The sequence below is a fragment of the Leptonotus elevatus genome, chromosome 21, assembly GCF_054856555.1.
Source record: "Leptonotus elevatus isolate MCC_2025b chromosome 21, RoL_Lele_1.0, whole genome shotgun sequence".
In the NCBI taxonomy this organism is placed as follows: domain Eukaryota; kingdom Metazoa; phylum Chordata; class Actinopteri; order Syngnathiformes; family Syngnathidae; genus Leptonotus; species Leptonotus elevatus.
Genome location: NC_141259.1, coordinates 15,936,059 through 15,963,987, shown reverse-complemented (window position 1 = coordinate 15,963,987; position 27,929 = coordinate 15,936,059). Strand labels below are relative to the sequence as shown.

Genomic DNA, 27,929 nt, shown 5'->3' with positions numbered 1-27,929 from the left:
TATGATACAATCCAATTCTGACAAGCTTCAGTCCAATCATGTTTTGATTCACTCCAAATAAGGCAAGATATGATTTACTCAAATACTGTATGATCCGACTCACTCAATTACAATATAATAATATATTATTATTATAATAGTCTTGTTGAAATTCCTATTAAATTCACTCTGATATAGATATAATTTGCGCTAATTAATGATACGATTCACTTATATTTCATTATTATTTGACTCACTTCAAGACAGCATGGCGCTGACTTCCACCAAGGCCCCTAATTTGAATCAGATCAGCAAATTATTAAAATTTAAATCGTTTTTAAAAAAAATTCTGAAATGTGGAAAACGTTCCAAAATACTCACTCGATCTCCAAATGTTGTGCATTAAGTTTTAATCACGATCCTATTATGAATCCTGAAAAAAAAATCCGCCCTTTCCTTGGAGGAGGCAACAACAAGTTTTGTGGAGGAGGTGCTAGGAGCCACCACTCAGATAAACAACACGCGCCGCCAAGAATAACACCTGCGACATTGCGCTTTTCGGTGAAATAAACACCATCCCTGGATGCGACGACTTCATTAGCGACTCTGAGTGCTCGGTACGGCGAGGCTCGCTGCTCTGCTTGTTTTGGGGGAGCGTCTCCCTCCTCCCATGAGCCTCTCTGCTCCTTTCACACACAGCCCGACTAATGGAGGCGGAAAAGGATTTGGAAAGGGAGAAGAAAAATAAAAGCATCTCCCAAAGTGTGTGAGTGACTGCATTCGTCGGAAGCATTCATGGGGCAAATAAAGACGTTAAAGACGGTTCGTTAACTCTCTTTCAACTCTCTTTATGGACGTGATCCACCTTTAAGACGAAAATAAATCTGCATGACACAAACAGATTGTGTTGAGCAAAATATCAAGTGATAAAAGGTGTTAATTAATTTGAGTAGGTAGCTTCAATTTGTATTCAAGTAATCCATCTGCCCCCCAGGAAGCTAATCGTATTGATATTCCAGCCGCCGATTTGCGGCGAAATTCAAACCTTGATACACAGAATTCAATGCCAGGTTTTAATCATGCATATCGCACGGCAGCAGTAATCTGATTTCCACACTGAGGGCTGCTGAGGAATGTGTGAAATGATCTTGTGAATAAAATGAAAGCGAGAGGCTCGGCACGCCAAGCGCGCTTTCACAAGTTAAATGGAGACGCTTGCGTGTATCCCTCCGCAGACAAATGGCCGACATTCGCCGTTACGACGTCGTGCATGGGCCACAATCTGGAATGGAATGGAATGATGAAACAACGATGCAATAAACGCAATACCAAGCTTCCCGGCTGTCAATATTATGTATGGGCGGCGGAACAGTGGGACATTTTATTCAAAGAATTATGTATTTGTATTGCAAAGCCGTCTTAGAAATACAAATTATTCTATATACAGTACATTTTTTTATGATGGGTAACTTCTATTGCTACCATGTGTACCCCTACGAGTAAAAAAGGTAGCAGCTGGTTAGCAGTTAGTTAAGGATGTACATAGTTGTTCAAGTAGCTGGTTGGTAGTTAGCGCCCTGTTTTCATGTGCAGCGCAAGACTGCCGCAAAGTTCGGTCTAAATGTGTGCATGGGTGGCGTTATCGGTTCCTGCTGCCTCGGAAGAACTGAGACCGTTGCAAATGATAGCATTACCCCCTACTTATTTAACCTGCTGACCTCTAACGTTCAATACCAGGACCATCCGGACCAGGGGCCTTGTCATAAATAGGATACTTTCTAATCTTATATCCATGCACAATAACTGAAAATGGCATATTACAAAAATCCATCACTGGGAAATTGCTTTCTTCTGGCACTTTTGTAGATGGTGTGGATCTAAATGGGCATTTGCACTGTTGTGGGCGTGACGCTTAGATCGTACACCTGGACGCTCCTTATAGCCAACCTGCGCATTTAATCACGCAGCTTTGAAGTCGGTCCAGCTCAGCGCCGCCTTGAAGTGTGCACAGACGCGCCGAGCTCCCGATTAAATGATGGCAAGAAGGCGAGCTCGAACACAGCGGCGGCGTGTTAACAACTTCAAGCCAGCCTTGCCCCCGCTAATGTTCTCAAACACGTTACAAATACAGGGGCAAGCTACTAAAGTGGACGCTGAACAGACGTGAGGCCAGAGGGAGGTTCCAGAATCATGGGAGTCACATAATGAACCTTCGATATACACTTCCTCTCTCGATACATTTGTCCAAAAGTTCAAAGTTTCAATTCATTTTGCACAAGTTGTTGTTTTCTAGAACGGCAAAATTCACAACTGGTTTATTCATTTACATTGTGTCGTCATTTCCACAAGTTGAAAACAAATAAGAACTAGAAAGATCGTTTTTCAAATGTAGATTGTGATACTAAAAAGTTGTCAGAAAAATAAGTCTAGACCAAATACTTGAGAAAATCTACCTAAGCACAGTAATGGCGTATTTGTACTTGGTTACATCTTTCCACTGCTTATTAGCGCATTAAAGGCTGAACGCATTTCCAAGCCCCAAACGCAGCTATTTAAGTGAGAAGAGGCACTCTGGTCAGGAGGAACGGACGAGAATCACGGGGGCGTTCGCTGCCGCATGATGGATTGCCCGGAGAAGTCGACATCACGCCGCCCAAGTCAAACAGGACCTTGTCATCATGAACACGGATCGATGAAGACGTAAAAGATGTAAAGAAGAAGAAGACGACTGATATAAATCCAACCTTGGCAATGAAGCCTTCAAGGGAGGTCCTCCGTGTCTTCGGGAGTGTCTACGTAACCATGGAAACAAAACCCACCCTTTAAAAGTAGAAGGATTTTCCTGGCTAGTAAGCGAGTAGCATTTTAAAGAATGCAATTGGTCCCAAAATCAAGAAACACGGAAGGCGTAAAACCATCAACACGGAAAACCATGGGCAAAACCTGACAACAACATGAAGGCGACTACATCTTTATTAAAACAGTCAACAAAAACATGGATCATGATAACCATGGGAACTACAGTCAAATTTCATCCTGGTGATTTCCAGGTCCCAAAAAAAGATCTTGCCATGATTGAAAGTAGTTTTCCAAGAGACCCTGAAACCACTTGATGAGGTCTGCAGGTTTGAACTTACTGTTTGGAACCTCTGTGTTCTAAATAGGCCGGGTACATAATATAAAGATAATCACGATGTTTTTGTCTTACTTTGTCCTTCTATATGAGATTTAAGTTTTTTAAAGTATGGATTTAACCCGATAACACCGTCCAAAACGGGTCAAAGCCGACAATCTTAAACATTAAACGTGTTCAGTATTTCCCAAAAACTCTTCATTTGTGTGCAGGGGAGAAAAAAAAATACTCTCAGCTCATTTAAACTGACGTGAATGGAATGTAATCAATAAAAATAAGTGTCAAGTGACAAAGGATGTGACGGTAAACAAAACAACATATGTCCTACCCTTTGTTGTTGTTTTTGTATACAAGTGGGTTCCCCAGACGCTAAGAAGTATCTTCCAAAGCAAATCTTTTCTTGACGACATTGCCAATTTACAACGCTTTTCAGAAACACTCGGGCAACAGCTTGCACAGATCAAGGAGGTTAGTTTGTTTTCATTTGTGAGAGCTCACATGTGATTATGCAAGATTTCTGCCTCTTGTCTCAAGATCGGTGGTGGAAGAAACACAATCTTTTAACATTTAAAAACTCTTTAGGCCTATGTCAGTCAGTCCGTCCGTTTGTACTCGTTTGGACCATAGGAACTACTTTCATGGAGTTATTTATCCTGGCCAAAAAAGACCCAGTTATGATGGGGAGTACTTCCAAGAGGTCTAAGAACCATTACGAAGGGGTCAGCAGCGTTCAACATACTTCTTCGTACAACTTCAGGGACGGCAAGTTCCATTTTTTTTGTTCATGGAGTAGTTTGAAGTGACTGTTGCTCACGACACTGGCAACACAATAATCCATCCACCTAAATGAAAATCACAGACGCTTGGCTGGTTTCTTTTTTAAATGTCATTTTGTACCGTGATGTTATCTACTGGAGAGGGCAGATCTCGCGGCGGATGGGCAGCCATCGCGTGGCCGCCCTGTGAAGGTATTTACAGTACGTGCGAGTGTGGAAACGCGATGCCTCATTAGACGTTTGCTGCCCCCGCCGGCCCAAACGCAATCACCCGTCTTATTACGTGTACTCCGCCGAGGCCTCTGGATCTTACAGTCAAGCTGTCGCCGGGCCACGACATGCCCGAGCATCTGCCACTGACGAGGTCTGGTGCTGTCTAACCTCCACCTAAAGCCACACCGCACTTCCAAGCGCGCCCGTGTAATTTAGAAACTCACTTTGAGGTATTGCAAAATAATTTGCAAAGAGTTATGTTAGTTTAAGAATTGTGTAACTATGTATGGGGACTGGCACAGCAGTTAAGAAAAAGAAGAAATTATTTCTCAATCCTTTAGCTTTAGTGTATTATTATAAAGTTGTATTATAACAGGAATGAAATTCACATTTTTCAAGAAAATATTTTTTTTCTTCCGAGGGTGTAGTTCCATTCTTAGAAAGTTTAAGAAGCCCTGCTTTATATAATCTATGACTCACCTCCTGGCTACCTTCACACATTTACTGGCTTGCTTCCTCCCCCATGCGAGATCCGTACACGTCTTCCCGTCTGACTGCTGTCCTGCATCTGGCCCTCTGGGGTTGAGGAGCATTGAAGCCGCATTTGCACACGTTTGGCAAACCGCGGCTTATCTGGACACGACCCCGCGGGGGGCTCGTAGCGCGTGTGGCGCTCGGTTGCGGTGGGAAAACTGGAAGTGACTGTTGACTTGGGTAGCATTTAGTAACAGTCTCGTGGTATGATTGTGGCTTGAGGTGCGAGAGGTTCAAGGTACGGTCGAGCCCTCGGGCTGTTTGGGGAGTCGGCGGTGGTTTGGGAGACGAGGAAGTGGGATTGGGGGGCTTTAAAATCAGCTGAACCCAACAGTAATGAAAACAGCCTGCAGATTGACAAAGAGAAATAAACTGTGTAAATGGGCAACATTACAGGTATTATATGTACATTTGATACATTAGGGTTGTAGAGACAGGATGTAAATATAATTACAGTTATATATGACTCAAGTATGCTATGGTGGATATGAAGCACTATATAAGTGCACACCATTTTTTATTTAGTAAGTATATATGGTACATTAGAAGTGTATGGATTTCATATGATGTATATAAAATGGCAGCTGTCAAGGACCTGTGAGTGAGGTAACGCATTAGTGTGGGCACATGGTGGCGAAGCATTAGACGTCATGTCATGACGCTCGTTATTCAGCAAGTGCCTTGACGGCCAATGAGTCAATGAGAAGTACAGACGCTTGTGTGAAAGAGGGAAAAGCAGAAGTGATGAAAAAAAAAAAACAGACTGAAAGGTACAGAAGTGAAAATTAGTTCTCACTGCCAATTATATACTATGTGTTTTTATAACTTGAAAAAAACCCGAATCTCTGCTCAAATAGTTTCTCGTCACTTTGTGCTTGTGCTTGAGGAAAAGGGGGGGGGGTTAATTAATTGCTACATGTTGTTGTTTAAGAGCTAGTGCTTGACTTTTGTTGTATTAAAAATGTGTTCTTATAGCTTTGCTAACTAACATTGTGAACTAACAAAAAAAAGTTGAAGTAGCTAATGGTTACAACTGTCAAAATACACCTTATGGAGATGTTATTGTTTTAAATTACGCCAAAAACAGGCGCTTACTTTAGAAAAAAAAGTACAACAACAAAGTAGGCCTTCTGGTACTTAGCAGGGGAACCTTTGCCGATTAGTGACCAGTTGGGAACCCGCCACAGGCAGATAAATCTCATCCGAGTACGAAGTGACTAAATTCCCACGGCTTTGTTCCGTTAGCTAATGTTTGATACTAATGTTTGCTACTAATGGGCCGTCCACGCCACACTGAGAGCCATCATACGTTAATGAATGTTGCCATTGGCCTCATGCGGCACTTCAAAAGGCGTTCGCTAACAAAGCTAATTGCTTCGTCTGCAGTGAACCCCAGGCACTGCGGCTTTTGTAAATACGTCATTTAACATCAAAAGAAATAATAACACATATGCCATGTCTATCATTTGGATGATTAGCTCAGCAATAATTGTAAAGGTGTTGTGAATACTAGTTATGTTCGCTGCGAATAGCACACATGTGTAAATAGTTGATGCCCCCGTGCTCTTGATTTTTTAATATATATATATATATATATCACATTATTTTAATAGTTAAACCCGTTAATATACCACAAACTGACCCTAAAATACTTGAACTGCCAGGTGTGTGTGTGTGTGTATTGTGCATTATCAACCAGTAAAAATAGTCAAATAGTTTGTTAGATTGAGATTTTTAATAGCCACTTAGCATGTGGCGAAGACTCGCCGTAAATCACATACGAACAGTATAACGATATTAGTTTTAGTTGTGATGGATTAGTCCAGCATACTTGATTTGGTGTCATCTTGTATCATATTTTTGGGGGAGAGAGGGGGGGGGGTTGCAAAAAGTTGTATATATAATTTTTTTTGCTTAAGTAGTTGAACTCATGCAGATGAAATAAAAAAAAAAGATTAGCTGTCAACTATCTTGTGACTGCTATGCTAACATTAGCGGCTATCTGTCACTGTGGTGTTGAACATTAAATTTCACATCAAAAGTCGTTTTGTTGTTGCTGTTTATCTTATCAGCTATACTGCTTTAACACCGGCAAAATCCACAAAAAACAAAATTTTGTGTTGCGCTCAAACTACCATTAGCACGCTAAACTACTCCCTGCTTTGAATAAATGAGGCGGCACGCGGTGATAAATCATCGCAACGCGTTCGGACTTCATTTGCAGCCCTTTTGTTTTGAACACCATCGATCATTTTAAAGTGGGTTTAAAAAGAAATGTGACACTGATAAAGAGCAGATTGGGACGTAAATACTAAATAGTGTCGATGATGATCACGATGTATCTTCCTGCCAACGCGCTATTGTGATGTATGTTGTTTTTGTGCAGGGCGTCCGCAAAGTATCTTTACAATAGGGGGAAAAAATGCAATCTTGGACCACGTTACATTTTTGTATTTTATTGATTATTGAATGTGTTTAAAAACTGATAGCACTAAGAACAAATCAACGTAATTAAGCGGCACTTAAATAAACTTAGGGCATTGCGAACCAACTGTGTGTTGTGTTGAATGAAGAAAACGTGTAGTTTGGGTTTCAACCATACATTTTTGTGACACCACTCCTTGAATCTTTCTAACACTCCTCATAAACATGCATTGACATTTCTTTCATATCATTGGCGGAGTGGAGACGGACTCGGCCGTGACACGCATCGCCTCCTCGTTTGGAGGTAATCAGTACGAACAACGCCGGCGGTTTATTTTGCAGGCGAAGGGGCCGCAAATGAGCTGAAATTAATGCAGTTGGCCTGCGTGACGGAGCACAATGTCCGCGCTATTAAATGTTATTTGCGCGAGCCAGGAGATGAGAGAAAAGCAGACGGGGAACACGGGATGAATGGAAATGGAATTAAAGGGAAAAAATAAGGGGCCTCGCGCGGCCGACACAATAACCTCGGACCATCAGAATGCAGCCGAGTTACTGTTGGAGACTGCGAAATGAAATGCAATAAGCCGCCGACTCAATCACTGAAATGCTAATCACATTGTTGGCCCAATATGCGGACGCGGTTCGCGCTGCATATAACTCAGTTGCTCATCAGTCACGACAGTTTCCAGCTTGACACGAGCCCTATTTTCGTAGACTGCCGCATGTGCACTCGCCGTATAAACTGGCGCCTCTTCATTTTCGGGCCGGGGAAAGTCTAGTTTACCGTGTTTGTGTTTGGGAATTTGCCAAAATTTGTCGCTGGGCATTCTGATGGACCGAGGGCGTTTTCTGACGTGACTAGATTATGAAACAGGTGAAAGCAGGACTAAGTTGTGGCGCAGGTGTTGTAATGCCATTCTGGTAGATTTCATCCAGATGCAAGCAGACGGATTGTGCGGGGGTGTAAGGCGGTCTTCAACTTTGCAGCCGCCAACTTGACATCGATTCCTTATAAAGGTACTTTGCACGCGCCCATCTACTGCCTAGACTACAGCAAGTCCGTGTCTCCGCCATGGAGAGCGTGTGCCTCTGCTGCACTGAATTTAAAGGGAATGAGAGTAGCTGCTTTGATCTGGTTTGGCTGCTTTCACTCCCACAACAAATGCAAATTCGTAACTGTGCCCGTCTACGGTAATCACAAATCCCCATGCCATGACATTAGGGCCCTTAATGTCCACATTTTGTATCAGCCACTGAATTGGACAGCTCTTCCAAAGTTGCTTCTTTACATAGGCAGCAATCTTGGTTTCAAATGAGCGCTTCAGTCACTACAGTTGCGAGACAAAGTGACTGTTTTTACAGCATTTATATGCTAAACATGAGGTAATACATAGCTGCCACATGAGGATATTACGTCTTCTGCTGAGATACAAAAACAAGGACTTTGAAAAACATCCACCCTGCGTGATGCTTTTGTGTTCCCGTTACAGCAAAAAGAACACACTTGTTTGTTCATCGTCTCCACGTAAACAAGCGCGTCCTTGTGTTGCTCTACAAAAGGGAAAATAATTCACAAGCAGCTGACAACACAGATTACGGGTCAGAAACGGCAACCCGAGTAGGCAATTAAAACGAGGATCCCGCCGAGCGAAAAACAAAAACAAAAAAAAGCAAAAGGCGACCGACCCCGTTGTTTTAGGCGGCAGGAAATGAAGCGAAGGCACTCCATGTTAGCCTTTTGTGCTATGAACAAAAGTGATAAGACGCCGCCCCGCTCGTGCTTCACCTGCGTTTCATGTGCTCAGGCGGCCAGATATGCTAATGCGGCGTGCACAATTGCTCAGCCAAGCCCTCGTCTCCAGAGAGGCAGTCCGTTCGGATGTACATGCATGCTGCGCGGGAATTGTCAAGTACAGGCTAACGAAATGCACTCAAAAAGGGGATTGGCACTGTGTGATTTTGATAGAATAATGCCGCTAATGCTATGCTAGCTAAAAAGCTATAGATGAAGACAAGCGTTGTGTAGCTGTTACGATAAGTATACAAATGATCATAATTGTGTACGTTGTGATCACCTGCTTTGCAAATTTGAGATAATTGAAAATTAATGCAATCATCATTAGAGTCAATTATATCGCAATTGATCTTATATTGTATATAGAGTATCATATTATAATTGGAATGAATTGTTGTATCGTCCTGTAATTGGTAAGAGAAGCTCAAGGCAGCTTCCTTATCAGCTGTAGGTTAAACCTGGCTTGGGAAAGGCGAGCAGAACGGTTGCGGCAGTTCGAAGTTCATCAAACGAGCCGGTAACTGGCACCGGGCAGGCATCGGCGGGATTTAGGAAGCGGCCGGGCTTAATGAGGTGAAGAACTGTATTCCTTCGTAGCCATGTTAGCCCGCTGGCCGTTAGCTGCAGCTGTTAGCTCATCCGTACACTCTTCCATGGTGAAAGCAATGGTCCAAATACAGAGGAAATTTCAGCGCCATATTTTCAAGCCGATGAGCTCATTGCATGTGTAAGACAATGCCGTACACGTCGGAAACGGCAACGTGAACAAACTTGGAAATAAGTCTGGATTTGCAACCCAAAACCTCATGGTCCTGCATCGAAAACGAACAATTTTGAAATTAAGATGTCTTCCAATTTCCACACCGCACCTTATTACCTATATTGCATAACATTTCTTTTTTTCTTCATCTTTTTTTTTTGGTCACTTCGTGTTCCCACGGCAGCAAATTACTTTTATGCTGAGGCGACATTATCACAGCTGGAGTTGTCTGAAAAGCACACGGTCACATTGTCCTGTTCCATTTGTTCTCTCTGCGCCGGGCCCTAAATAACCCAGGCGCACACAGACCGCCGCAGCTTCTCGAAATTAGCATGAAATTCCTTTATTGGCCGTCTCGTTTTCTACCTGAGGCACATGAAAAGACTGAGAGGACGTATGAATTACGTGGCTGATAAGAGAGAGAGAGAGACGTCTTTGTGTGTCCAGGCGAAGGTTATCGCGCCGCTCAAAGCTAGCCGCTAACATCCCACTTGATAACATCGTAAAAAGTAATTGGCACAGTGTGCTGTGTTAAACATGCAAATAACACCAGGGAACGTTTAGATCACACCAAAACCTCTGATAAGTTGATATTCTCTAATTTGCAGAGGCATGATTGGCTGAGTTTGATATGCAAGATGTTAGCCTATCATGCTAAGACATCAAAATAAGTCGTGCTCTATTGACTAATGGTGAAAAAGTACAGTGCCCCTAAAGTTCTACGGGGGGATGTTTCTCATTAGGATGAGAAACTTTCTCGTTCTAATGTGAAAACCTATTTCAGTTTCTCCCCCTGTGTCACACTGTAAAAAAACAAACAAACGTGACTTTATAAGAAAAAAAACCCCAGGACATTTCCTCCAACTCGGTTTGACAATGTCACGTGAGAAGCATGTAATCAGTAATCCAAATGCATTCTGATCATAGTTGTTGTCTACGGCTGTAAATTGCAAGTGAAAGCTTGATAATGATGACTGCATTTCGTCAGGAGCCTTTAAGAGCAATCTAATGCGCACATAACAGTCATAAGAGCAGCCTTTAAATGTGCATTCATTATCGCCCTCCTTCAATTGATAATTGTTTTGCTATCGGCCAGATCTCAAATGGGAATAATCACATGCCGAGCGCTTTTAGAAATAAGCTGTACATATTCCTTTGCCTTGGAGAGGATAATTGTACGTCTGCTACCCACAAATTTGCGCACGGTGAAAATAAAAGTTCTCGCTTTGTAAGTTTGATGTGAAATGTGATGGAGAATGCAACTACGCCGACGCATTCTTTCAATCCACAAGTTGCGCCAATATGCACGTTGTGCCCTGAGAAAAACTGCCAGTCATGAAGCTGCACTTGTTTTCTTTTTATGGAACGGCTGGAAAGCGTTGCGGGATCAGACGTCAGTCAAAATCAATTGAGATCCTGCTCGGAGAGCAAAGAAAGATCCATGAATCTGACGGAGATGACATCATCGTAAAATGAGACACTGCTTGTGCGTTTTTCGAAATGTAGTTGAGGTCGGATTTTTTTCATGGTCAGAAATGATGACTGCTTCCTTCTTGTCATCTCGTAGCACACACGTACACTATGAAGATTACGGGAGATTGTTGTCACGTGGAGGTCATTATGAGGACGAGCAAAAAGATAAACAGTGTTGCGGTGTTAGCATAGTTTAGCGTTAGCTGTTGACAAAATTCATATGAACCAGTGGTGTCAATGTAAACATTAAAAATGTTCATTCATTCGGAGTCATGTTAACATAACATTTTGACAAAAGGGAAGTCTTTTTTTTTTTTCAGAAATAAGTTTGAACTGAAATTTATATTTGTGTCCACAGAAAATGTTTCAAGATGAGAAAATACAGTTTGCTGCTAGTTTTAATTTAAGAAATGCCAAAATGCTGATGATATAAAAAGGAAAGCAATTGTTCATCGAGCCTTTATATTTACTAGCTCCTCATTTATTTCTCCTGTCTGGCCTTCCTCATCTCGTGTAATTTCTTGGTGTTTAGTCATTTGTGGTTGATTAACAGGGTCCACGTGGGGAAGAGATTGAGGGAGAAACAGGTGTTCCATTCAAAGCCATTAAACACCTTGATTGGAAGACCGAACCATCAGGAATGGAGGCGTCAAAACGTGCTGATTTATGAGCAGCCGTCTCCCAAATCGTGTTCATTCCTACACGGCGCGAGCTCCATAATTAATTAGTGCGCCTTGATGTGGATGGACGTGGGCGCACATGTTGATGCTATCCTCTCCGTCAGTGTCATCAATGCGCACAGGTTTAAAGGTCAGGAAAATAGTGCGAGAGGCGACGGATTTTAGCAAATGTTAGCTCAGCCTTGACGAGATGATCACAATCGCGTGCATCTGCTAGCAAAGGTGAAAGTGAGATGATTGAATTTCACACGTGTAAGAAGCTGATAATTGCTGGGGGAGAACAGATGGAGATTGAGATGATCAACTCGTCGCTTGACGTTGCTCACATGAATGTAAGAGAGGTATAGTATGCCACAGTATATTATTTATACCAAACAATTTGGTATTTTATGCTTCAGAACCTAATGGTAGTTTCTGCCAAATACTGTACAGTTTGGAACTGCAAGGTGTGTTATGGCACGGGACCTTATGGTATTGGATGGCATGGTAAGGTATGAAACAGTTTATATGTGGTACGGTAGGGTGCAATACCGTATGGTATAATACGGTATGGTATATACAAGATGGTATGACATGGAATGGTATGACACATTTTGTTACATATGATACAATAGAGTAGGGCAGTATATAGGTGATGGTATAATACAGTATTTTATGTACAGTATGGTAAGTTATGGTACAGTAACATTTGGAACATTGTAAGGTATGGTTGGTATGACACCATATGTTAGGTACACTACAGTATGTTATGGTGTACAATACCATACGGTACTGTATGTCAAATCTTCAAGAGTAGGTTGATATACAGTGTAATATACGCGGATCATCAATCTGTACAGTTACAAAATCAAATTGTGCATGAAAAGAAGTTTGTAGAAGGATACATCAAGTCTGACAAAGAAAATCCACTTTGTAGTCCGGCAAAGTCTCGCCGAAGGAGCGGCAAAATGCAATAAAAGCTTCGCCATCCTTCAATGCTGACAGCTTGTCTGATGATTGGGCTGAATATAAATCTAAAAAAAAAAAAACAAAGTGTCGCGCTCCTCGTCTCTGCTGGACAAACAACGGCGGCGCGCGGCAGTGACCTTCACGCGTCATCGGGATAACATCATATGAATACCCAACATGCATTTCAATGTTTAAAAAAATAATACACGTGCAGAAAATGGGAAGAAATATTGTCGTAAAGGCCAAAGGAATCAAGGAAATCGATGAAAAGTACGACAGACGGAAACGGTTCACACAATGTTCCAATTGTGGTGGGGAAACTTTTCAATATATCATATTTAAAACAAACTGGAATCACTGTAATATGCATGCCGTGCCGCTAGTTAGCAGTTGGCAAGCAAAAAAAACACTTTTCACAACTCCTGTGTCTTATACAAATGCACATTTTATATATTCAGTATCATATCTCCTGTTAAAAATGTCATGAATATTTATTGGCCTTCACCCGCTTTTTTGATGCAGTCATTAAAAAGCTGACATCAAATGTGAATTATGTTCAGGCACTGCTGCGGACAGCCCTGCATGTCATAAAAATACAAATAGTAATCTTTTGTCTCTCCTGCCAAGAAAAACTGTTAGCTCACATGCGTTCGGAAAAGTGATGAAGTTGCTGGATGCACGCACGCACGCACGCACGCACGCACGCACACACACACACACACACACACACGTCGTGCACAGGGAGAGATTGTAGAGAAAAGACCTTGAGCTTTATTTGCATATGAAAAGTAAACTCCTGTGTGGGAAGAGATATCCGCTTGGGTGGATGTTACACAAGCGCTTGGTTTCATTCACGGCTTTACTACCTTCCTTTTATTCTTTCTTTCTCTCTGTCTCTGAGTGCGATGTTGTTTGGCTTCATCCACACACTCGACACAACTGACTTGCATCTTGACTGTAAATTTGAGAATGATGAAAATCATTCAAGGCAATGGCAAAAAGAAAATTAATCCAAGAAAAGAAAGATCAAATATTCCAATAGGTTCCTACCTTGGATTTTATTCGATTTTATTTTCCGTGGGTGCTAAGGACAGCGCCGATGGTTGTGTTGGTACCAAGGACAGCTCCTGCTGTGGCTTGAAAAACACTTTTTCCAGCAGGATCACTCCATTTTAATTACCACATGAATAGAATAATCCTTTTATCCGGTTATGGAAATGTTTTTTGTCTCTTTGTTTATTTATGGAATTATCTTTGATTACTCTCATAAGTAATCTGTTTTTATACAGCATTTACATGCTTGTGGCTGGTCTTAAGTTTCAGGGCTGAAGGAAAGGTCTTCTCTGAAAACAGAATACAATTTTAGATGCACTTATTCAGGTTTTCTTTTTTAGGACAATAAGGTTTGTATTTATCTTTTTTATAAAGTAAAAAAACAACAGCTGCTGGTTATGGAAGTTCTTTAGTATGTGCGTCAGAGTCCACATTTGAAATGTAAATATCACCGACGATCATGTCAATTGAAGAGATCGTGCTTAAAATTCAACCCATCATGCAGTCCGGCTTTTTTTGTTCATCCAGCACTTTGACTTTAAAGCTGCCATCTTGGAGCGTTGGGGAGGACGGGGACGGCGACTCGCCACATCAGAGGTGCGATGCTGACAGCCGTCGGGGACTTGAAATGACGGATTTGTGACTTTGAGCGTCAGCTTTCGCACTCGCGCTTGCTAAAATGTCTTTCTTGTGGGGCTGTCAGAATGTAACGTAATGTAACCAATGTAGGTTTTAAAGACAAAGTTAGGGTTTCAAGCCATGATTATGCTTTCAAAAGTAGTGGCTTAAGTTACAAGGCAGGTTTATGGTTCCCCGGTAGGGTTTTTTACTAAGGAATGAAAGATGGTGTCAGAGTTCAAAAGTAGAGCTTCAAGACATGGTTAGGGCTGTAAACACAGTTAGGGTTTGAAATTGGTGTTTCCAACCAATATTAGTGATTAGAAGAACAGTTCACGACAGGATGAGGGTTTTAAATATGGGCTACTGTTTCAAACAAGAATTTCATAGTAAGTCCTACGGTTAATATTTTCAACCTTGATTGCCCTTTTAAATTAGGGTTTGAAACCTGAATAAGGGTTCCAACGTAGGCTTTTAAGGCACAGTTGGTGAGGTTTGAAATGAGAGATTCAGGCAGTGGGTATGATTTGAAAGTAGGGTTTCAAGAACAATTTTGCCAGGTTTTGTTCTTCGGGCCATCGTTAAGGTTCCAAAGTAGGGTTTCAAAGCAAGTTTAGGATTTCAAACGAGGATTTCAAGCAATTTGTTGCGTATTCATGGCCACAGGCTGCGATTTCACACAGAGTTCAGTCGGGATCTGATGCAAATTGGCACCGATGTCAACGCAACCCGTACACGTGCGATCCCAATAGCGCATTTACTCGGTGTTGTCGTCATGAATGTTTTCTTCAGTTACAAAGCGCGCGTTGTAATAAGACTCTCGTCTGACAGAGCAAACACACAAGCAGCGCTCATCAAACAACGCGGCGCTCCGCATCAGCGCGTCTACGCGGGCACCCCCGCGGTATCACGTCCCCGGTGGGAGCGGATGAGGCTGCGAGTTGCGCGGAGTGGATGAAACGCGCCGCGGGAGATTGGTCTTGCGCTTGTCAATGAAGTGGTCTTGCTGATTGAGCGCCCGCTAAGCCTTCCGCGACGCCATCCGAGAATCCTTTAAGCACTTGCAGGTTGTTGCGGCTCGGCGGGTCGCCTGACAATTACCACAGGAACATCAAGCCCGGTCGGACTGCTGACAGCGGCTCGAACCCGCGACCTTGCCGCGGCAGATTGCGGCAGGATACAGCTGCAGAAAAGTACAGTGAACGCTTGTCGAGTTGGCCTTTACTAGTCATATTGAGAAAAAAATAAAAACTATATACAAAGTTTGGGCAGGATGAGGATATGTTTGAGCCAGATTGTGAAATATGAGTTTCAAACAAAGGTTAGGGTTTCCAATTAGGGTTGTACTTTTGAACTGGGTGAGAATTCGGTTTAGGGTTGGGGGTAAAGTTGCAAATCAGGGTTTCAAATTACAGTTGCAAGACAAAGGTTAAGGTTTCAAATGAGGGTTGCAAAACAGGGTTAGGTCTTCAAATGGGTTTAAGTTTCAAACCATTCTGTTTCATTCAACACTCTAAAAACAGTTGGATCAAAAGTAACCCAATTATGGATCAAAAATGGACCGATCCACTTTATGGGTCAATTTGACCCAACTTTCTGGATTGTTTTATACAAAATGACCCTTTTTTTTGGGACCCGAGTCAATGACCTGACCGATATTTAGGAGTTGGTTCACGCTAAAAGACCCATTTCTTGACTCAAAGTTGGGTCAAATAGACCCAAGTTGAGGACCTGTCCATTTTAGACCCATACTGTTTTTAGAGTGAAGAGTTTAGATTAAGATTTTAAACAAGGGTTAGGATTTCAAAGAAGAGTTTCATGTCAGGGTTATAGCATTAAATTAGGGTTTCAAAAGACTATTAGAATTCCATTTAGGGTCTTGTTTACTACAGTAATTGCGTCTTTGAGCCCTTAGTCGGGTTGACTGTATCCAGACAAACTGGGAAGGAACAAGCGCCAGGTGCCGCCACCCACTTTGTTGTTCACCCTGCGACCGGTCGTGACTCACGTACACAAAACATCTTGCAAACATCTGCCCTCTCCGCATTCCTCGCACCTCCCTCATTGCTATTCCTGGCAGCCTGCGCTCGGCTTTTAAGTCCACAATTAGCCTCTGACTGCACACGGCGGCTATCGCCCGCTCACGCCGCCGGGAGACTTGAAAGTGTTCCCGGGATCTCCGCCTGCGAGGTCGAGGGCGACGTTCCCATTCCCAAAACGACGTCAACAGACGTAGCGGGACGCTGACTGAAGCTTTTTGACTCGTTACCTAGCGTGCAAAAAGAGGAGTGTAATTGTTTGCTGGGAGAGGCGGGCGTATTACGATGGTCCTTGCTACGAGGCCGGCAGCGCATCAGACGCGCACGAGTCCCCTGTGGCGTACTCGCCCACACGGGCGCTTCTCCAAAAGGCTTTTCTGCTCTTCAGCCAACAGAATTTTCACTTTGTATTCAAAAGACATGGCGGTTAGCATATCTTCCTCACAATTCTGCAGTCCGGGTTCATATCTCAGCCCCGGTTTTCTCCAAATACTCTGTCTGTCTGTAGCTGTCCGTCAGCCCAAGGAACAGGTGACGCAGGTGCTTGACTTTGTTTGGTACCGTCAGACAACATGTGCTCACACTGAACACTGTCAAGTACAAATGGTCACAATATCAGTTCCAAGGTCAGGACAAAATACACAAAAAGTTCAAACTGCATTTTCTGAAGCACAAAACACCTGGACATTTTTTTGGTCATTACTGTTATGCAAGCTAACTTGCATAAGAGTCCTGCTCGCCACAAGAGGCTAAGCTGCATATTGCACACATGACTTTTATTCACAAAGGTAGCGGGCGCGTCTCGTCCTGGTGGTGACGGATGCACCCCAGCGTTTCGCGATCAATTCCGTTAATTTCATTTCCCCGCAGTCATTTTAAATGATATATGGCCACATCTGATATCTCGAAATGATATCGCGCAGCCTTTGTGTGAACTGAAGGGGAGAAGAAGGCAAAAAATCGTCTATTTAATGAAGCCAGAAGAACGGATGACAGTGTTGGCGGATTAGAAAATCGGGTAGCGTAACGCTTTGCATTGATTTCTCCCATTGCCATCCGTCACCAGGTGCAGTCCCACCTTTAAATACTCAATTGCACCGGCGGAAGAGGATGAAAATCAGTCATGTGGCGAGGAAGATGAGGAGGGAGGAAGAGAGCAATGGGATGAGACAACTGCCTGGAAAAGGGGAACGCCGTCAGTTCCTTAATGCGGAATGCCGAGATGTGCGTAGCCAGCTGTCACATCCAAAATCATTCACCTACAGTCAGAACATTACAAAGTTGACGGACGACTGTCGGGAAAAACGATCGCCTCATTCAACACTAACGCAACCACTGACTTTGACACCTCCCAAAAACGTATTCGAAATTGAATTCTTTGCCGGCGTCACAAGTTTTTGCAGATGACAAAAAGTTGGCTTGGTTAGCACGTTACATTAGCCACATAACATTAGCATTAACCACACAAATGTAATAGAGTGTAATTAAGAGCAAAAATATGAGTCGAAGGAGGTGCCCATCTTATTTCCAGTAAATTGTTGTCTGTTGTTTCCACAGAGCAGAGAGAATGTGTGGTGCACTCTTGGCATTTTAATAAACGGGTGCAGTTTATAAATTGCCGTTTGGGCTAATTGGGCTGAACACAGCTGACTTAATTCAATTCAGCACAGGTGAGGTGCGCGCCCTACATGGTCAAGGCATAACGAGTTTGTGCACGAGATCAGTGCGTACACCTGCGCCACTACTTAGACTTAGTTTCATCTGGTCTACTTCCAAATTATCAGGTACATTATGCTAATTTGCGGTAGCCCTTCTATGGTGTTTCAAATGACATGCTAGTAGAACTAGATGAGATGTTAAAATATACAATGTTCCGTTATTTTGTGTTTTATGTCTCTTTTTTACAATAAACTACTTGAAATGATGGAAAACGGCTTGAAGCGAGCACACTGTACCTCTTATTTGGAGAACTGTGAGAGCAAGTCTTGTTTTTATTGAGAATCTGCCAAAACTCCAGGTCCTTTTCCACATCAAAATTTCACTTTAAAATGTATAATCGATCAGTCCGTCCTGCGTGGAATTGATTTGATGTCAGAGGCATGCATTTGCTTCAAAGAGACTTTCAGCTCTTGCTCTTTTCAGGAATCGGGTCGAGGCGAGGCGTCGCGCCGATTCTTGCCCTGGTCGGCGGCTCAACTAACCGGCGGCGCGGGAGCAGGAAAAAAAAGAAAGAAAAAGAAAGGCGAGAGAACGTGCCGCGAGGAGGTCGGGAACAAATCTGAATGTCATTTACATTGTTGACTTGAATAATGCATGCGCGCAAACAAACGACAACAAGATGGAAAAAGGCACGCGACAAGTTTCCAACAAAACGCGCTACACCAATCGGCGACAGTAAAAAAAATGATTAAAGAAGACAGTGTGACACAGGAGGCAAACAAACACGTTGCGCTGATTGGCCACACGTCTGATTAAAAACAACAAAATACAGAAGAGGAAACGGCAAAAGAAGCAAGACAGCACACAGGGAGCCATTTTGCAAACAAAACAGCCAATAAACAAGCGGCAATTAGCAGCAAATGACACGTCGTCGTCAGGAGGAACATCACTTGTTGCCGAGGCGAGCGTGTTGTGCTTCATGAACTCGAGCTTACACGCACTCAGCGCAAGATAATTACTGTGCTGGATTTTCACTGAAGCAACCCTCTTCGCTCCCGGCTCTGTTGCTATAAAAACATGGAACCTTGGAAAACATGGAATTTTTATATTTTTCCATTTTGCAGCAATTAGCATTAGAACACAGCTAAGTTACATCATTATTCACAAATCTGTTTAAAACAGTGGGGTAAAAAGCTTTTATACAACATGTCCTGGTTGATCTCTGAACCCTGAACTTGCTGCCACCTGCTGGCCGTTTTCTGTAATAACTGCCATTGCTTTAAGCAACCTCTTCATGACAGAAGGTGCATCAAAGCATAAATACGTTTTGGCACTATTTAAAATAGAACTTATTTGTACGTTTTTGGACACAAATGAGTTAAGTTTGCATCATGTTCCTGGCGCCCACATCAATCACCTTTCAGGTCACCAAGGACAAAATGGGATTAAGATGACAACACAGGATGGCAGGATGACGTTAACAGACCGTGATTGCTGTGGATGCCAGGCCACATTTTCAAATGGTTACTTAAAACTTGAAAGTTTGGCGAGCAGATGCGCCTTCAAACTCTCATTTGAAAGCCTAACCCAGACTTCAAACCACTGAACTCATTCTCAAGGCCTAATTTCAAGCCCTTAGTCTTATTTATAACCCTTAACCTCTTCTTCAAAGCCTAGCCCTGGCTTCAGACCCTAAATTAAAAACCCTAACCCAGGTTTAAAACCACTCACTTCATTTTCAAACCCTAATTTCAAACCCTTACACTTATTTGTAATCCTAACCTCTTGTTCAAATTTGAACTGCTACCCCTTGTCAGAAACCCTAACTTGAAGTTCTCACGTTTGAAAACCTCACGAGACCAATTAGGATCAAGTTTTTGTAAGCTTTCACAAGCGTCTGCGCTTTTAATTCACATCCAGTTAGCCGAAGTGATTTGCGGTCTCCCGAGAGTTAAGTGAGCTCTTGATGGCTTCATCCCACGTCCTGGTTTGTTCCTCACAAGTGGAGCGGCGCCAGGATTTCTGCCGGATTACGCTCCGGCGGCACAAACCCCAAAAAGTGACCGCTCCTATCATTAATCACGTCGGAGCGGCGCGTCACGGCAGCATCGCGCTAATTGGGCGCGGCGTCGCGGTGTACGACAGACGCGCCGGCGCCTCGGGGAGTTCAAGGCCGTCCGCCGTTGGGCTGACTCGGCACAAAAGGGATTTTAGTGGCCTCGTTGGGGACGAAACGTGAACTCATCAAACCCTAACCCGGTCCCAAGGGACTTCACATGCCTGCAGTTGACAAATATCAACGGCATCCCCTAATCGAACCACAAGAGGGCAAGGAAAAACTTTAAAAAAATGAAAAATAAAACCGGCAAAAGATGAGAAACCTTGAGAAGGTTGCTTGAAATGTTCATTTTAGACGCTAACCCTTGTTTCACTTTACACATAACAGTTTAAAAAAATCCCAATTTGCATTTGACCTGAACCCTAAACTTGGCTCCAAACCCAAATTTTACACCCTAACCTCGGTTTAACATATTATTGGCATTCAGCTGGTAGATTTATGTTTGCCGAAATTAGAATATTATTCAAACCTGTCCTACAACGTGTCAATTTAACTGTAAACCTCAAGCAGGAGTGACAAAGAAACAAGCATGCTTTGCTTCTTATTTGCAGAACTGCACGAGAGTCTTCGTTGACAAAAAATGAACCTGTGGCGATTGTGTACACGAATGAAACTCGATGTGCGCAGCCTTCCTTCTTTCTCTGACTTGCGGAAAAATGGAGAAGAAAATGTGACAAAACGATTTTGCCTCTAATGAATGAGCTTGTTTTGGAATTTGGTCAACAATGACATGATGAAGGTCAGAGCTGACTGAGTGCTGCTCGCTCGCACTCATTTCATCACAAGGGGCTTCTTCTTTCTTCTTTCTTTTTTCTTCTTCTTCTTTATCTCTCTTCTAAACTTTTTTATTTTCTTTTTCTTCTTCTTCTTCTTCTCTTTTCTAACCACCAGTTGCCAGGGAATGTTGATGAGTCACCAGCCTTTGTGTGTGTGTGTGTGTGTGTGTGTGTGTGTGTGTGTGTGTGTGTGTGTGTGTGTGTGTGTGTGTGTGTGTGTGTGTGTGTGTGTGTGTGTGTGTGTGTGTGTGTGTGTGTGTGTGTGTGTGTGTGTGTGTGTGTGTGTGTGTGTGTGTGTACTGAGAGCAAAGTGCCCGCGTGCGCCGCCAGCCACACGATGTTCTCGGGGGTTGTTTCAGAAGCAAACACTGCCTAATTGCAGTCCAGCTGTTTCACTATTCAGTAACACACCAGCAATGAATGAGACACTGCGACCTCCTGCAGGGAAGGAAAACAACAGTGAAGCTCACGTGACTTGATGTGGTATGATTTGGACTGACAGTTGTCAAACAAAACAGGAAGAGTATGAGTGTGAACCTGGGAAATTTCCTAAAATGGCCGCTACAAACCAAAATGGTGGACTTGTTTGGGTTCCTGGGACTCTGAGAAAACCCAAATTTATATAATAATAAGGGTTTGAAACATTACATTACCAAATTTGTGGTCCCAACCCTAATTTAAAACCTGAATTGAAACATTAAACCTTATTTAAAATTCTGCCTGAGACTTGAAACCTTCATTTTAAAACACTAACCCAGTATAAAAAAAAAAGGAAGTTCCTTGAAACACTAACACAGCTTGAAACATTACTTTAAAACCTAGCTCTTGTTTTGAAACCCTAAACCTGGTTAAAAATTTCAATTTGAAAGTAACCCCAATTCATGTTTACAATCCAAATTGGAAACCTATCTTTTGACTTGAAACTTTAATTTGAAACCCTAATATAACAAAAACTCTGGCTTGAAACAATCATTTGAGACCCTAAACCTAACTTCAAACCCCAATTTGAAACCCTAATTCTGGTTTGAAACCCAAATTTGTGTACAGTAATTTGAAACCTTACCTCGGTCTTAAAATCTAAATTGAAACACTAACCCAGGCTATTTATTAAAAAAAACAAAAAAAAACGTTCTTTGAAACCCTAACCTGTGCTTCAAACTCTAATTTGAAACCTACCCTTTCATTTGAAACCTAACCCCGTCTTGAAACGTTACTTTAAAACCCTAATCCATCAACCCCAATCCAGGTTTACAATCCTAATTTGAATCCTTATTATAAAACAAACTCAGGCTTGAAACAATCATTTGAAACTCTAAACCTTTGTTTTAACTCTGGGGGAAAAAATCCTCATTTGAAACCCTAACCCTGTCTTGACACCCTACTTTGAACCTTGAGATCTATCTTGACCCTACATGATTAGGCGTGATGTATACACATGACTTGATGTGGTATGATTTGGATTGTGGAGCCCCTCAAGATAAGGAAAGACGATGAGATCATTTGCTACAGATTGATGATAGAAAGATCATCCAATTACCTTTTAAATATGTTGTTGTAAATAGCTCGTTGACGCAAACAAACTGCATTTTTATTGGACTTTTGATCTTTCTATAAACGTCCGAATAAATTACGACGCCGAATAAATCTTAATAAGCGGTAAAGTGTCCCGTCGCTGTTGTGCCTTTAGGTCCAAATCACTAAAGCCGTAATTCTGATCCACATGCTCATAATTCCTGCCGTTTGCTCAGCAGCAGGATTGCCGCTTTGCTAATTTGTTTTTCATTGTGCAGGCCGGCAGCGAGCGGGAGGGACCACACTGGATCGGCGCCGCCGCCCTGAAATATTCATCAGTGTCCCGCGGGGCTCGTCCTGCTGAGACGGCAGCCACAAACGCGGCGAGGAAGAAAAAAAAAAAGGTAATACACTCCAAAGCGCTTTCCCGTCACAGTAAACATTTTGCTCTTCCAAATAGTCGCAATTACGCCGTCTCAGGAGCCGATGAGTCCCGCTGTCGTTTTACCGCCAACCATAGCGGGTGCAAAAAGAGACGATCATTTTTTTGTTTGTGTATTTTGACAGCCTTGTTGCTTCGAACGCGCATGCTAATGACGCTTCTTTATGCTAATATACACAAGTAGGAGAAATAAAGTAAATATAATGAATAAACTGTGATATAAAAGCTGGCCAATGTTATCCGCCACTTAATGAAAAATATACTTGCAGTGAAGCTACGCGGCAGAAATAATACTTTCATGCTTCTGCCAGTTTAAAAAAAATGTATTTAAAAAAAAAAGGGGGGTGTGTAGACTTTTTATATCTGCTTTATAACAAGCAGAATAAAACTATAACAACTCATTTAACCCTGTAAACAGTTGACAAGGAATTCCAATTCTTATGATTTAAAGAAACTTTTTAAATTTGTGTCACACAGCTGTGGAAAAAATCAATAAAATCACAGCAAAATTATCGTTTCCTCCGATTTTGCTATTTATAGCTATATATGTTTGAGTGAAATTCCTCATATATATATATATATATATATATATATATATATATATATATATTACTGACAACTTACAGAAAATGTGTAAAATTATTCAAAGTAAAAGAAAAACACCACCACAAAGCGCTAGCAATAGCATTAGCATGATTTTTCACATTAGTGAGTTTGTTGCTCCTTAGCATGCAAATGTCAGTGTATTTCGATCAAGAAAGAACAATCACATTCAGTTAGCATTAGCGGTTACATCATTTATTTTAAAGGCAGAAGTGCATTAAGAAAGTATGTGACAATAAAATAAGCAAGTAAGCAATTACCATCACATCCAGTTAGCATTAGCATGAGCGGCTACATCGGTCCACAGTTTCAATTGAATTATCACCACAGCATTTTGTAACTAAATTACATAAATTACATTTACAGGAACGGACTTAGAACCTGAAACGAGTGTAGCGGTGCGTCTACATTGCAGGAGGAAGACAGATTGACAATAATCAAGCATCACAAGACGTTTCAACATGCCTGACAACGTTTTGGCCCTCCATTGTTTGGTCTAATTTAATAATTTTCAACCTCATGAGTTGAGTCTGCAGGTCAGTGAGCCACGACGGAGCTCCCTGCAGACTTTCTGAAGGTTAACGGGACGCTTCGGCTTTGACGCGTGCAGGAGGGTGCGGCATTTCGTATTCTCATCTCGTTTGGATAAGAGCGAGGCCGTTTGGCGTCGAGTGCTTTGTTTCATTCATACGGCCAAGACGTCGTGCGGACATTTGGGGAATGTGAAATCACACAAGGTTGCATTGCTGCGGAAGGCAGTGACGGAACACGAGCAGCGTCGGAAGAGCGTTCATAAAAGCAAGCGTCTGCTGCTGCTATTAATAATAATAATTAAAGCAGCGGCGGGTGCAGGCACGCCGTCATTAAAGCGGATGTAACCGGGCAGATGTGGGGTGAGTGTCAAGTATTGCGTTGCGCTCGTATTGATTGCCTGCTTGGAACGGAACATGCGACGCGGGTCTCAATTTGAATAGCCCCTGACGTGTCGCTACATCTGCTACGGCCTCGTTTGAACGCCGCTTACGGTGGGCAGCTTGTTTTAACTTGAATTTCAAACAGGGTCATTCCGTGTCATTTCACACGACCTCCACAGTATTCCATTTGTGCCTTATCGTGTCAGAAGGAGAAAGTCCGGAATTTGAGCCTTTTGACATTTTGGGGGTTTGTATCTTGTATAGTTTTTGTGTTGGCGGGGTTTCAACTTATTTACCATCATTTTTGGGAACTCTACTCTGTATTTATAGTCACCTTTCAAGCCTTTAGATATGGTACTATTTGGTATATCATGTGAAAAAGTCCGGAAAGTAGGTGAAAAACAGGCCCATATCATTAAATCCCGCTACTATCACACAGTTGTATCAGTGGTTAGGGTTGTGCAATGTGTGACCTCAGGTTTCAAAGTTGGGTCTCAACAAGGTCTCATGGTTTTGAACTACAGTTATGGTTTAGACTTGAGTTAGGCTTTCAAAGTATTCATTCTTAGACCTTTCGAGTGATCACAAAGACATAATTGTTGGCGGTCACTTCTGAAACTCGATCCACGGTGAATTATCAGGAAGTCCAAAAATGTCTCAAACATATATAGCTATAAAAATGAGTCTAACCCTAACCCTAACCCTAACCCTAACCCTAACCCTAACCCTAACCCTAACCCAGCTTTCACAAACTTCCCACAACATTCTGACCCTCTGGACAGAAACCGTTTGTGATTTTTAACAGTGGGCTGTCCAAAGATTGAACATCATAAAAAAGAAAAAAGAAAAAAAAAAAGGACCTCACCTGCATCATCATTTTCCACGTCACCTCATAGCCACGGCTAGCGCTAACGCGTACCGGCGGGAGGAAACACGCAGGCTAATGAGTGCGACTGCTCGGGTCACAGCTCCACTATCACCTCTTCCCAGTCGAGGTAACGAGCCCGAGGACCCCGCTCCCTCCCAGGTGGCTTTTCAAACCTCATTAACTGGCATTCAACACTGAAACTTTCCACACGCGACAAATCGGGAGTCGTCTCTAATTAGCCGCTTGTGCTGCGGAGCCACACACACACACACACACGCGCGCACAAAGTTTTGGTACAAAGTTCCTCACCTTGTGTCAAACCAGCATGGTTTTGTTGCGTTTCTGTGCTGGTCTTGCTGCTGGTGTCGTGAGCAAGACCAGCAGCAAAGGCGCAACCAAAACAGCTGAACTGTCAGTCACTGGACAATCCACTAAACCACAGCAGCGAGCTTGAGACCAGCTTGCGACCGGCTGGAGACTTGCTGGTATCACCAGCTTGCAGCAGGGCAACAACAGCATTCCGGTCTGGTCAGTTGGGAGAACGGGGATGTCCAGTTGACCCAAGGTTCAGCTGGTTTTGCTAGTGACACCACCAAGACTGGCATGCTGATTTTGCCCCACGAGTAGCTGGTTTCACCAGCAAAACCAGAACAAAATCATTCTGCATCATGCTAATTGTTTTTAGCATGGCGGGCGGGCTACATGTCAAAAACAGCATTGCATGAAGGCAAAAAGACGTTTTTAAAAAATGTGCCTATTTGAAAGTATCTGTTGGTGTGGACAAAAAGAACACATTTAAGACGTCAGACAAAAGTGTTTTGACTTTTAGCTTCTCCATTTAGCGCCGCTCTCCCAGCTGGTGGAGCTAAACTCAGGCAAGTGAAGCAGAACCAGGCAGACACTTTAACTACATTTTACTCATCACAAATCATTTATTTCACACTCAAAATGAACAAAAAAAGACGGAGACCTTGCAGCGAGACAAGGACAAAAAATAAATGAGCAGAACAAGGAAGAATCTCCGGAGTTGTCATCAAGGTCTGGCCAGAGCGCCGGCACATTTGGAAGGAAATAATCTCTTCTAACGAGCTTCTTTTCTATTTTTTATGATAAAGTGCTTATTATCTTTTCCACTTTGGTTTGCTGTCCCCTGGGAAGCACTTGAAAATGAAAGAGCAGCCGTTTTGCTGCTTTTGAAAATAGATAATTGACACTGGCATTTGTGATTGATGTGTCACGTGTTAGCGGCTGGCTGAACCGCAGCACTGGGACACCTGACTTCCAGAGAGGCATGCGCATTGAATTCCCCAGCTGAGTGATGGAATGGGAAATACAGTATGGGGAGCGAGCCCGGCATGATTACCACCCAGGCCAAATTGGCTCCGCCCTTACATTCTCTGTCGAGATGTACAGGATCACTTCAACATACTTCCTTGATAATTCTCTATTTAGTCGTTGCTTTGGCAGAATCTTGTGGCCCCTCAGGCGTTTCAGAAAGAAGAACAAAAAATGCAAATTGGTGAATTCTTCAGCTTTGGGGGGAAAAAAGAAAAAAACCACATCATTTGTGAGCAGTGAACCGCGAATATTCAGAGGATTACTTTGTGTTTGACTCGTGTCCCTGACTCAAGATCCTCAACATTCATTTGAAATTTCAATGTCTTTGAAGGCGATTTTGTCAACATTGAGAGACAAAGACAAGAAAAAGAAGAATAGGCAAATGGCAGACTGATTATTCCCTAAATGTCACGCTTCACCGCATGAGTCACCGCGACGGCGTCTTGCCGATGGCGACTGATTACAGTGCCCAGAAACACATCTGCATTGGAATGAGCCGCATTGTTTTTGTTTCCCAGAAACACAACAACAAGCGGATCTGAAGGAATCAGAATGTTCAGACATTTGATTTATGACACTGGTAGTGTGTTCAGGAACGCAATGTGTTGGTGCCCTTGTGCGATTTGTGTTGCTGTGTGGTTATGTCTGCCTTCAGTTACGATACGATATACTTTTATTTTCCCCGTGGGGAACTTTCTCCTGGACTCCGTCCAGCTGCAGTTACAGTAAAGAAAAAACTGAATAAAAAGAGATAAAGTTAAAGTTAAATAAGAAGTGCAGCAATAAGTAGAAGACCCAGAAGTCTTCACAGAAGTATACATGTGTAGATAAGTACATACATGAGGACTGCACACACCCATATACACACACACACTCCTAAATATATATATATATATATATATATATATATACACACACATGAGGATGTACAGCACGGCTGCATATATTCCACACACACAACATTGCACCATATACCATCAGTTCTGAGGGTTCGAATCTGGGCTCAGGTCAGAGATTGTGACTTGCAACTCAGAGTCCGACTTGAGAGCGACTGAAGTTGCTATTTTTTGAGACTTGCAGTTCGACTTGGTTATCTTTTGCTTTTAAAGACTTTATCCAGCGAAACCGAAATTGGCCATAAAATGCACGACTTGGAGTGAAACTGCAGCAGAACCTGATGTGTATTGCGCACAAGTATGAAGGCAAGCGCCTCCACCGTAGCCTGACGCAGAAGTGTAACGAGGCCTTAAGGCTTGAGTTGGACTTATGG

General features: G+C 42.6%; 1 protein-coding gene across 3 annotated transcripts in view; it reads left to right on the top strand.

Moving 5' to 3' along the window:
- Positions 1–27,929, top strand: part of LOC147156151 (serine/threonine-protein kinase H1 homolog) — an 82,987-nt gene that overhangs the window by 9,390 nt on the left and 45,668 nt on the right. For all 3 annotated transcript variants that reach the window (XM_086065568.1, XM_086065569.1, XM_086065570.1), the window contains one exon: positions 22,773–22,898. The gene's annotated coding sequence lies outside the window, so the exon portion shown is untranslated. The remainder of the gene's footprint in view (positions 1–22,772; positions 22,899–27,929) is intronic.